The sequence below is a fragment of the Carcharhinus amblyrhynchos genome, unplaced genomic scaffold (genome assembly GCF_965287045.1).
Source record: "Carcharhinus amblyrhynchos unplaced genomic scaffold, sCarAmb.v2.hapA scaffold_38, whole genome shotgun sequence".
Classification (NCBI taxonomy): Eukaryota; Metazoa; Chordata; class Chondrichthyes; order Carcharhiniformes; family Carcharhinidae; genus Carcharhinus; species Carcharhinus amblyrhynchos.
This window is the reverse complement of record NW_027649779.1, coordinates 1,054,463-1,065,035: the sequence shown is the minus strand read 5'-3', so window position 1 is coordinate 1,065,035 and position 10,573 is coordinate 1,054,463. Positions and strand designations below refer to the sequence as shown.

Sequence of the window (10,573 nt, the reverse complement as noted above, 5' to 3'; positions counted from 1 at the left end):
ACCTTAAACCTGTGTCCTCTCGTATCAACCATTTCAACCCTGGGAAATAGCCTCCAAGAATCCACCCTATCTATTCCTCTCGACATTTTACAAAACTTCTATAAGGTCGCCTCTCAACCTTCGTCTCTCCACGGAGAAGAGACCTAGCTCCCTCAACCTATCTTCATAAGGCATGCCTCCCAATCCAGGCAACATCCTTGTAAATCTCCTCTGCACCCTCTCAATAGCTTCCACATCCTTCCTGTAGTAAGCCGACCAGAACTGCACACAGTATTCCAAGTGGGGTCTGACAAGGGTCCTATAAAGTTGCAGCATTACCTCCTGACTCCTAAACTCAATCCCTCAATTAATGAAGGCAAGTACACCGTACGCCTTCTTGACCATATCCTCCACCTGCGAGGCCTATTTAAGAGTCCTATGGACCCAGACCCCAAGATCCTTCTGCTCTTCAACCCAGCTAAGACTGCTACCCTTGATATTGTACTCCTGCATCCTGTTGGTCCTGCCAAAATGGACCACTACATATTTATCCGTGTTGAAGTCCATCTGCCACTTCTCCACCCAGCCTTGCATCCTATCTATGTCACGTTGCAACTTCTGACATCCCTCCAGACTATCCACAACACCACCAACTTTCGTATCGTCGGCACACTTACTAACCCATCCCTCCACTTCCTCATCCAGGTCATTTATGAAAATGACAAACAGCAAGGGTCCTAGAACAGATCCCTGGGGCACTCCACTGGTGACCGACCTCCATGCAGAAAAAGACCCATCCACAACCACTCTCTGCCTTCTGCAGGCAAGCCAGTTCTGGATCCACAAGGCCAAAGCCCCTTGGATCCCATGCCTTCTCACCTTCTCAAGAAGTCTCGCATGAGGGACCTTATCAAACGCCTTGCTGAAGTCCATGTAAACCATGCCCACCACTCTTCCTTTGTCAATGTGTTCAGTCACAGATAGTTAAGGGTTTACTTGTCAATTGTCCAGAAAGCCTATTCCAATGGAGAATTGTGCTGTGCCTGCTACCATCTGGCCAACTTACATCAGATCATAGATTCACAGAAAACAAAATAGGGGAGAAAAGCTCGAGTGACTTCGGGTTTTATTTTAAAGGTGCAGACTGTATGGACACGGTAATTACATCTGTGGACTTGTTGCGGAGATCAGTGAACTGTATTGGATCCAGGCAATCTGGGAGGTTGGATCTGATTCTTGCCATAACTAACCTCCTGGTGCATCACATAATATTGGACAAATGTGTCACTGGAAAATAGTCATTAAGGCAGGCTGCTTAGTTTTCCTTTGGTAGCAGCCTTGGTTTGAGTATTTTTTTTACCTGGCGCATAGATTCCTACTGAGAGAGGACTCACTGCGCTTCACTGGTCCAGTAGGTCATAGTGGGGCAGCAAAAATAATACACTGGGCACTATGAACGGTAGCTATACACTGAACCCTGATGCTTTGAAAGCAAACCCTCTGTGTCATTCGAGTGTGAGATTACAATTTCTTCCAGTGTTGTGCGAACAGTGGCCACAATGCTGTGGTCTCTCCTACAGGTATAGTCATTTGTAAATATTATAGAGATTCTGAACTGTCGAGGCATTAGGATCTCTCTCTGCCAACTGCTGGTACTGTCCAGAGGAAAGGGTGAAACCAGCACTGTTTGGTACCAGCTCTGCTGCAGGGCTTGTCAGTAGCTATCTGAAAGGTGACAGATTACTGCCTACAGGACTCCACTCTGAATTTTCTGTCAGAGTTACCCCCACAGCCTTCTCACACTCCAAATCCCCCACAAGGTAGAAAGGCTATTTACCTCGAGCTGAGTGAGGGTAAATTTTGAAGACCCCCAGAAAACTCTTTCCAATTTGTACCTACCATGGTAGTGGCACAGTGGTATTAGTGCGAGTGGGTGAAACAACCACGGGTGAAGTTCAATAACGGCACAGCTTTATTTTCTTTTACGTCGATGGAGGTGCAGTCAGGACATACAATCGGACTGTCCCGAAAGCATTCTAAACACCCGCTGCATCGGGCTACAGTTATACCTGACCTTCGGTGTAGTACACGATTCAAATGCTAATCCTTTATTTACAGTATTTGACTTCAGCCATCCTGTTTCAATGTTTTCGAGTGTTGCTGCAATTGTTTTAAGTGTGTGTTAATCGTTTTTGTCTGATTGGTTATTAATGGTCTAGAATCTCTGAGGTTTGAACCATAAGGTGTGTCATTGATCTCAAAAGCGGTTTAAGAGGCCAGGGACGTTTCCTTAACTGTGTTAAATTCTGCTGTCCGATAACAGTGGTTAGCAGTGCTGACTCACAGCATCAGGAATCTGGGTTCAATTCCAGGCTCGGGTCACTGTTTGTGTTGAGTTTGGACCTTATCCCCATGTCTGCGTGGGTTTCCTCCAGATGCTCCACTTTCCTCTCACACTCCAAAAGATGTGCTGGATCATTAAAAAAAAAATCTGATTCAGTGTGTGTGTACATTTTACAAAAAATTGTTGAACCTGCAGTTTAAATGGTAACTTATTCCCCTGATTCATGTCTAATTTTATTCTTTACTTCCTTCCTGACAGTGAACATAATTACAATTGTGACGTTGACGAGCAGAAACTGTGGTTTGTCCAAATGTGTCACTTGTTACCTGGTGGCCATGTCAGCGGGGGATCTGCTGGTCATTATCCTTGACCTGATATTGAGACACATTCCCATTGTTTATTGGGAACAGTTTTATTTCCTGCTGTCGCTCCCCGTGTGTAACACCCACGCAGTCCTGCTTTATGCAGCCACTGACTGTTCTGTCTGGTTCACCGTCACTTTCACCTTTGATCGATTTGTGGCCATTTGCTGTCCCAAGCTGAAAAGTAAATATTGCACTGAGAAATCGGCGGCTGTGGTTCTGGGAACAGTGACAGTGCTGAGCTTTTTAAAGAACATTTCCTGGTATTTTATGTTATTAAATCAATATGGGTTGGCGAACAATCCCTGGTTTTGTCACTTCACATGGGAACTTGTAGAATCTCCGGTCTGGGGAACAATCGAGTTCCTCCACAACATTCTAACCCCGTGTGTCCCATTCGCCCTGATTCTGCTGCTCAATGCTCTCACCGTCAGACACATTTTAGTGAGCAGCAGAGCCCGCAGGAGACTCCGGGCTCACAGCAGTGGGGAGAACCCTAGTGACCCAGAGATGGAGAGTCGAAGAAAATCCATCATTTTACTGTTTGTTATCTCAGCCAATTTCATCCTTTTATGGTCGACATTAATGGTTTATACTATATGGATTTGGATGTATAATTTGGGCTATCAATCAGTAAGGTTACATCTTTTTGTTATGGAATTGGGTTTCATGCTGCAACTCACAAGTTGCTGCACAAATACTACCATTTACGCTGTGACACAGACTCACTTCAGACAGCAGTTAAAAGATCTCCTGAAATACCCCCTTACTGCAATTCTTCAGCTCAAGAAACCCTGACAGGAAACTGCAACCACAAGTTCCATGACTGTTTCTGTTGGGCATTCATATTGTAAACAACAAAACACCCTTGCAGAAGCAGAAATAGTTACAGGTAGAGAGAGAGAGGGGTCAGTATTAACAACAGTGAGAGTGACAGAGAGAGATATTGGCAGAGAGAGGGAAAAGCACAAAGAAATGGAGAACAACAGAGTTTGAAAGAGTTTCTAATAGGTACAGAGAAAGAAACAGACAGAGAGAGAGAAAGAACAGAGACAGAGAGAGACTCTCACAGAGCGAGAGAGACAGGGATAGGGAGTGGAGAAAATGGTGAAGGTGATACACAGGGAAGGAGAAAGAGAGACCAAAGAAGACAAACTGGGGATTGTAATAAAAGAGGGAAAGGGAGAGGAAGGGAAAATGGGAGACAAAAAGTGGGGCAAAGGGAAATAGCCAGAGGCAGAGAGAAACAGATATAGAGACAGAGAGCGGAAGTGAATGGGAAAGAGTGAGACTGAATAAGTATAATGGAAACAACAAGAACAAAAGACAGAGCGAGTGAGAGTGAGAGAGAGAGAGAGAGAGAAGCACAGAAAGTGACAGAGAGACATATTTAATGACTTTACCGATAACCATCAGGTGGAGTTATTGGAATATGAGCTCCCTGATTGAGACAGTTAATGCTGTCCACTCCAGGAGCTCTGCAAATGTATATAATATGGAGTGTCTTGGTTACCAGAACTCAGGGTGTGCACACTCAGGATGTGGACAGGTGGTTTTATCACTCGACTATTAATACAGAAACTCAGCTAATGTATTGGGCACCCGGATTCCAATCTCGTCACAGCAGATGGTGGAATTTGAATAAATAGATCTGGAGTTTAGAATCCGCTGGTGACCATAAAAACATTGTTGATTGTCGGAAAGCCCCAACTGGTACACCAATGTCCCAGGAAAGGAAATCTGTTGTCCTTACGTGGTCAGGCCTAACCGTGACTCCAGGGCCACAACAACGTGGTTGACACTTAATTGTCCTCTGAACACGGGTGACTAGGAGGCCGAGTCGCGAAGGCAGATACCTTGAGCTGGTTACAATTAACGGACAACTGGTCGCATCCCCAATGGAAGAGACAGTAATCATGAACTTTTTCAAAATTCTGCCAGCGGCAGCCAATAATATTCGGCTGTGGAGGCAAACTTACCCAGTCCTGAATAAACTGAAGAAGTAAGAGCTGATGGGGGTAACCAAAAGGCTGTTAAAGCAGAATTGCATCCATATTGGAGTGGCAGAGAACAGCTGACTGTGGAAGATGGCATACTCCTATGGGGTTCAAGAGTGTCATCCTGAGACACCATCCAACCTGGCCGAACTTTACCATGGCCACCCAGGAGTGGCAAACTGACGATCCTCCAAATTGCCACGTCTGGTGGCCAGGTATGGATACAGATATTTGCTTGTGTGTCAGTGTTGGCAATATCAACAAGGGCAGAACAGTCACCAGTCACTATTCTTTACACTTGGGTTGGCCGTAGACGTGACTGCACATGGACAGTGCCGGACCGTTCATGGGGTCTGTGTTCCTGATATTGGTAGATGCTCATTCAAAATGGATGGCCATACACAGGATGAGTTAATCAAACACAAGGAGGAGTGGAGAAACTTCACACCTCTTTCTTGACACCAGACATTCTGCAGGTGTTGAATTCTAAAAATGGACCACCCTCCATCAGTCAGGAATTTGTGCATTGCATGAAGTTGAGCAATATTTGATGCGTTGCTGTACAGGGTACTGGTGAGGCCGCAACAGGAATACCGTGTGCAGTTTTGATCGGCGTACTTGTGGAAGGATATATTGGCCTTGGAGGGAGTGCAGAGACGGTTCACTAGGCTGATACCAGAGATGAGGGGGTTAACCTATGAGGAGAGATTTAATAGACTGTGTCTGTACTCATTGGAGTTTAGAAGGCTGAGGGGGGATCTTATAAGATAATGAAGGGGATGGATAGGGTAGAGGTAGAGAGTTTCTTCCCGCTTAGAAAGGACAGCAGGACTAGAGGGCACAGCCTCAAAATAATGGGGGGAGGACAGTTTAGATCGGAGTTGAGGAGGAACTTCTTCACTCAAAGGGTGGTGAATCTCTGGAATTCTCTGCCCATTGAAGTGGTGGAGGCTGCCTCGCTGAATACATTTAAGTCATGGGTAGATAGATTTCTGATAGACAAGGGAATTAAGGGTTATGGGGAGAAAGAGGGAAAGTGGAATTGATCCACTTCAGATCAGCCATGATCTTGTCGAATGGCAGGGCAGGCTCGAAGGCCTACTCCTGCTCCCATTTCTTATGTTCTTATGCGTTAGGATAGTGCCCACATTACCCATCATCCAATGGTCTGGCAGAAAGAGTTGTGTTCCCTGACAACTGAGTCGATATTGAAGAGAATCCTCAGCACCACAGGACATAAACAAACGGTCCCAGTTCCAGTGCTGCATAACTCCACCTGTGGCTTGAATCCTCTTTGTGCCCCTCTCACACTCTCCTCCAGGTGCTGAGCGTCTGTCCCCGTGTCCCAGTTTCCCGCTCTCACAGTCTCCTCAAGGTGCTGACAGTCTGTCCCAGTTTCCCCCTCTCACACTCTCCTCCAGGTGCTGAGCGTCTGTCCCAGTGTCCCTTCTCCCACTCTGCTCAAGGTGCTGACTGTCTGCCCCAGTTTACACCTCCCACACTTTCCTCAAGGTGCTGACTGTCTATGCCACTGTCACAGTGACCCCCACACGCTTCGGGGCGGGGGGGGGGGGGGTGGTGAGGTCTGGCTGTCTGTCTCAGTGTCCCCCTGTCACACTTTCCTCAAGGTGCTAACTCTCTGCCCTGGTGTCACAGTAAGCCCCTCGAACACTCTCCTCAAGGAGCTGACTGTCTGTCACAGTATCCCAGTGCCCTCCCCTCATAATCTCCCCAAGGTGCTGACTCTCTGCCCTGGTGTCCCAGTGATCGCCCCTCTCACACTCTCCTCAAGGCGTTGCTTGCCTCTCTCGGTGTCCCAGTGTCCCCCTCTCACAAGGTGCTGTTTTCCTGTCCCAGTGTGCCAGTGTCCCCCTCTCACACTCTCCTCAAGGTGCTCACTGTCAGTCCCACAGTCTCAGTGTCCCCCATCAGACTCACCTCAAGGTTACCGAATTAGCTTCTTCTGTGCTTCAATGAGTTTATGACTGGAAATAAATAATGTAGCTGCAGTAATATATTACAGGACTAGAAATTAGGAAGAAATGGAAATGGGGGAGTGCTTTAATCAGAGATGTGAGAGAGAGGAGGAAGTTCTAGGTTTTCTGAGGATCAATCTTTGTTCACCCAAAGCCTGCAGTTCGATTCGCTGGAGGACCAGAGATTTTCCAGTCCCCCAACTCTCCTATTGGCCTACATCTAAGCTTGCCGGTCACAGAGGTTGGGCACAGCCCCGCACATGTGCAGATTCCCTTCTTCCTTTGGACTTGCGCAGTCATGGGACGGGGTGGAGGGGGGAGATCACCGAGCGGCTTCTCACTCTGGGCGGAGCCACCAGCCGCATGACCAGAAACCTTGGCTCGAGGAGGGGAAGGGGAACAATGGGTGGGGGCGGGGCTCCAGAGGGGGAGGGGAAGGGGAACAATGGGTGGGGGAGGGGGTCCCGGGGGGGGAGGTGGAGGGGAACAATGGGTGGGGGCGGGTCTCTCAGGATGGGAGGGGAACAATGAGTGGGGGCAGGGCCCCAGAGGGGGAGGGGAAGGGGAACAGTGGGTGGGGGCAGGGCTTCTGGGAGGCGAGGGGAACTATGGGTGGGGGTGGGGCTCCCAGAAGGGGGAGGGGGACAATGGGTGGGGGTGGGGCTCCTGGCAGGGGGGTAATGGGTGGGGGCGGGGCTCCCATGTCCCATGAGGCATACAAGATGATCAATGGATTAGATAGGGTGGATAGTGTGAGCCTTTTACCTCGGATGGTGATGGCTAACACAAGGGGTCATAGCTTTAAATAAATGGCTGGTAACTATAGGACGGATATCAGAGGTAGGTTCTTTACTCAGAGGGTAGTAAGGGTGTGGAATGCCCTGCCTGCAGCAGTTGTGGACTCGCCAACTTTAAGGGCGTTCAAATGGTCAGTGGATAGGCATATGGATAACATTGGAATAGTTTTGGTTAGAGGGTCATTAGATTGTTGCGCCAACCAGTGGAACCATCGAGGGCCGAAGTGCCTGTACTGCGCTATAATGTTCTATGTTCTTTGTCCACGTGCTGGAGTTCCCACCGCCCTGACCTTACAATTACGAAGGGGTTCAATAATCCAGTAGTGATTTCTAGGGCAGCACAGTGGGTTAGCACTGCTGCCTCATAGCACAGGGGCCTGGGTTCGATTCCTGGCTTGGGTCACTGTTGTGTGGAGTTTGCATGTTCTTCCCGTGTCTGCGTGGGTTTCCTCCAGGTGCTCCAGTTTGCTCTCACAGTCCAATAAGATGTGCTGGTTAGGTGCATTAGCCATGCTAAATTCTCCCTCAGTGTACCCGACCAGCAGCCAGATTGGGACGACAAGGGGGTTTCCATAACAACTTCTCCGCAGTGTTAACGTCAGCCTACTTGTGATTAATAAATAAGCTCTAACAGGAGAAAGTTCGTTATCCAGCGAGTGGTGAGAATGACAGACTCATCACCACAGCGAGTGACTGAGGTGAACAGCATGAATACACTGAAGGGGAAGCTGGATACATACATGAGGGAGAAAGGAATAGAAGGATATGCTGATGGGAGGAGATGGAGAGAGGTGGGTGGAGGGTCATGTGGAGCATAAACACTGACACAGACTGATTGAGCCGACTGGCCTGGCCCTGTGCTGTAGACTCAATGGAATAGAGACAAATGTATTTATTTTAGATCTACCTGTAGTGGTAGAAAAAACACTATTTACTGTCCAGGATTAAATAAATGTCCTTCATCAGCTTTTGTGGATCATTTCAGTGGAAATGTGCTCTCCCAGGCTCAAAGAGTATCAGCCCACTTGGAGCAAAGTTGTGAGACTGGCACATTGTGAATTCTCACTATATATAAGGCACCTCAATCTAGTCTACACATTGTAGTAAACTAAAATCAAGGGGCTCATTGAAGAATTCTACACTGCCCCCCACATCGCCGAAGGGCAAAAAACATTAGTGGATGTCAGATACGGACCTCCAAACTGCAGTGGTGATGTTGGGAATGGCATCAAACACAAAATTAGAGATGCATGTGATAAGGGAGTATTGGTGATCATGGATGATTTTAATTTGCACATAGATTGAGCAAATCAAATTAGCCACAATGCCGTAGAAGAGAATTCCTGGAATGTATACAGGATGGTTTAATTGACCAATATCTGGAGGAACCAACTGGAGAGCAGGCCAGCTTAGGCTGGGTACTGTGTAATGAGAAGGGAATCTTTGCCAATCTAGCTGTATGAGACCTCTTGGGGATGAGCGACTGTATCATGATAAGACTTTTTAAAATCAAGCTGGAGAATGAAGTAGTTGATTCGGAGATGAGGGTGCTAAATCTTAAGAAACCTATGAGGATATGAGACGTGAGTTGGCCTTGATAGATTGGGGAGAGTTACTTCAAGAGATGACAGTGGATAGGTGGCACAGGGAGCAATCCTGTGATTACAACCCAAGAGGTCCTGCTTTTTAACTTTCTCCCTAACTCCCTTAACTGCTGTTGCAGGACATCGTCACTCTTCCTACCTTTGTACCAATATGTACCATGGCCACTGGTTGTTCACCCTCTCGCTTCAGAATGTTTACTGCCTTTTAGAGACTTCCTGGACCCTGACACCAGGGAGGCAACATAACATCCTGAAGTCTCTTTCATGCCCACAGAAGCACCTATCTGCACCCCTAACTATACAGTCCCTTATAACTATTGCTCTAGTGCTCTTTGTACCTCCCTGCTAAATAACAAAGGCAGCCTTTGTGCCAGTGCTCTGGTTGCTGTATTTATCCCCTGATAGGCTATAACCCCCCAACAGTATCCAAAATGGTGTACTTGTTATAGAAGGAGGTGACCACAGGGGATTCCTGTGCTGACTGCCTGCTCCTTCTAGCAGTCACCCATCTATCTGCCTGCACCTTGGCTGTGGTCAAGTTTCTAAAGCTCCTATCTATGACACTTTCCGCCATCTTCATTCTGCTAAGTGCATCCAACTGTTGCTCCAACCTATCCATGCTGGCCGTAAGGAGCTGCAAGTGGGTGCATTTCCTGTAGATATAGTCATCCGAGATGCTGGAAGCATCACAGATCTCCCACATCTCACAAGTGCAGCACTTAACCCCACAGACTGACATTTTGAGCACCAATTAAATTTAAGAAAATTTATAAAACTCTTACCTTCACTTTTACCTTCTTGCACTGTCCTTTTTTTAGATAAATTGGGGTTGTTCTCCTTGGAGCAAAGTAGATTGACAGAGGTGTACAAAGGTACATGGTGGTGTCGAAGTTTACATGCTCTGTTTACACATGTACAAGCTTTATGGGTCATCCAGTCTCGAAACGTTGGTTCTATTCTCTCTGAAGTGGAGACGGCGGTGTTGGACTGGGGTAAACCCAGTAAGAAGTCTCAGTACACCAGATTAAAGTCCAATGGATTTATTTGGTAGCAAAATCCACTAGCTTTGGGAGCGCTGCTCCTTCGTCAGGTGAGTGGGAGTTCTGTCCACAAACAAGGCATAGAAAGACACAAACTCAATTCACAAAATAATGATTAGAATCCAAATTTTTACAGGTAATTAAGTCTTAAAGGTACAGACAATGTGAGTGGAGTGTTCTATTCTCTCTCCACAGATGCTGTCAGATCTGCTGAGATTTTCCAGCATTTTCTGTTTTTAGTTCCCTTTATTTTTCCTTCTCTGTCACCGCTCTGCCTCATCAAAAAGACATTGGGACTCAGAGGGTTGATGCAGTTTGATGGACAAGTTGTTTCCATTCTGAACAAAGGGGAACAAGCTCCGCCCACTCAATGACATCATTGCCCTCTACAAACATGGCGACGGCACGTGCGCACTGCTGCATATTGCCCCCAATAAAGATGGCGAACGTTAACCCGGAGCGAACCTGAGGAGC

At 47.2% G+C, this 10,573-nt stretch overlaps 1 long non-coding RNA gene across 1 annotated transcript; it reads right to left on the bottom strand.

Annotated features, from left to right (window-relative positions):
* Positions 1-1,933: 1,933 nt before the first annotated feature.
* Positions 1,934-10,108, bottom strand: LOC145362554 (uncharacterized). Its single transcript, XR_013890004.1, has 2 exons — positions 9,842-10,108; positions 1,934-2,862 (listed from the first exon to the last, which is right to left on the bottom strand). It is a non-coding gene; the product is annotated as an uncharacterized LOC145362554 (long non-coding RNA).
* Positions 10,109-10,573: the final 465 nt, after the last annotated feature.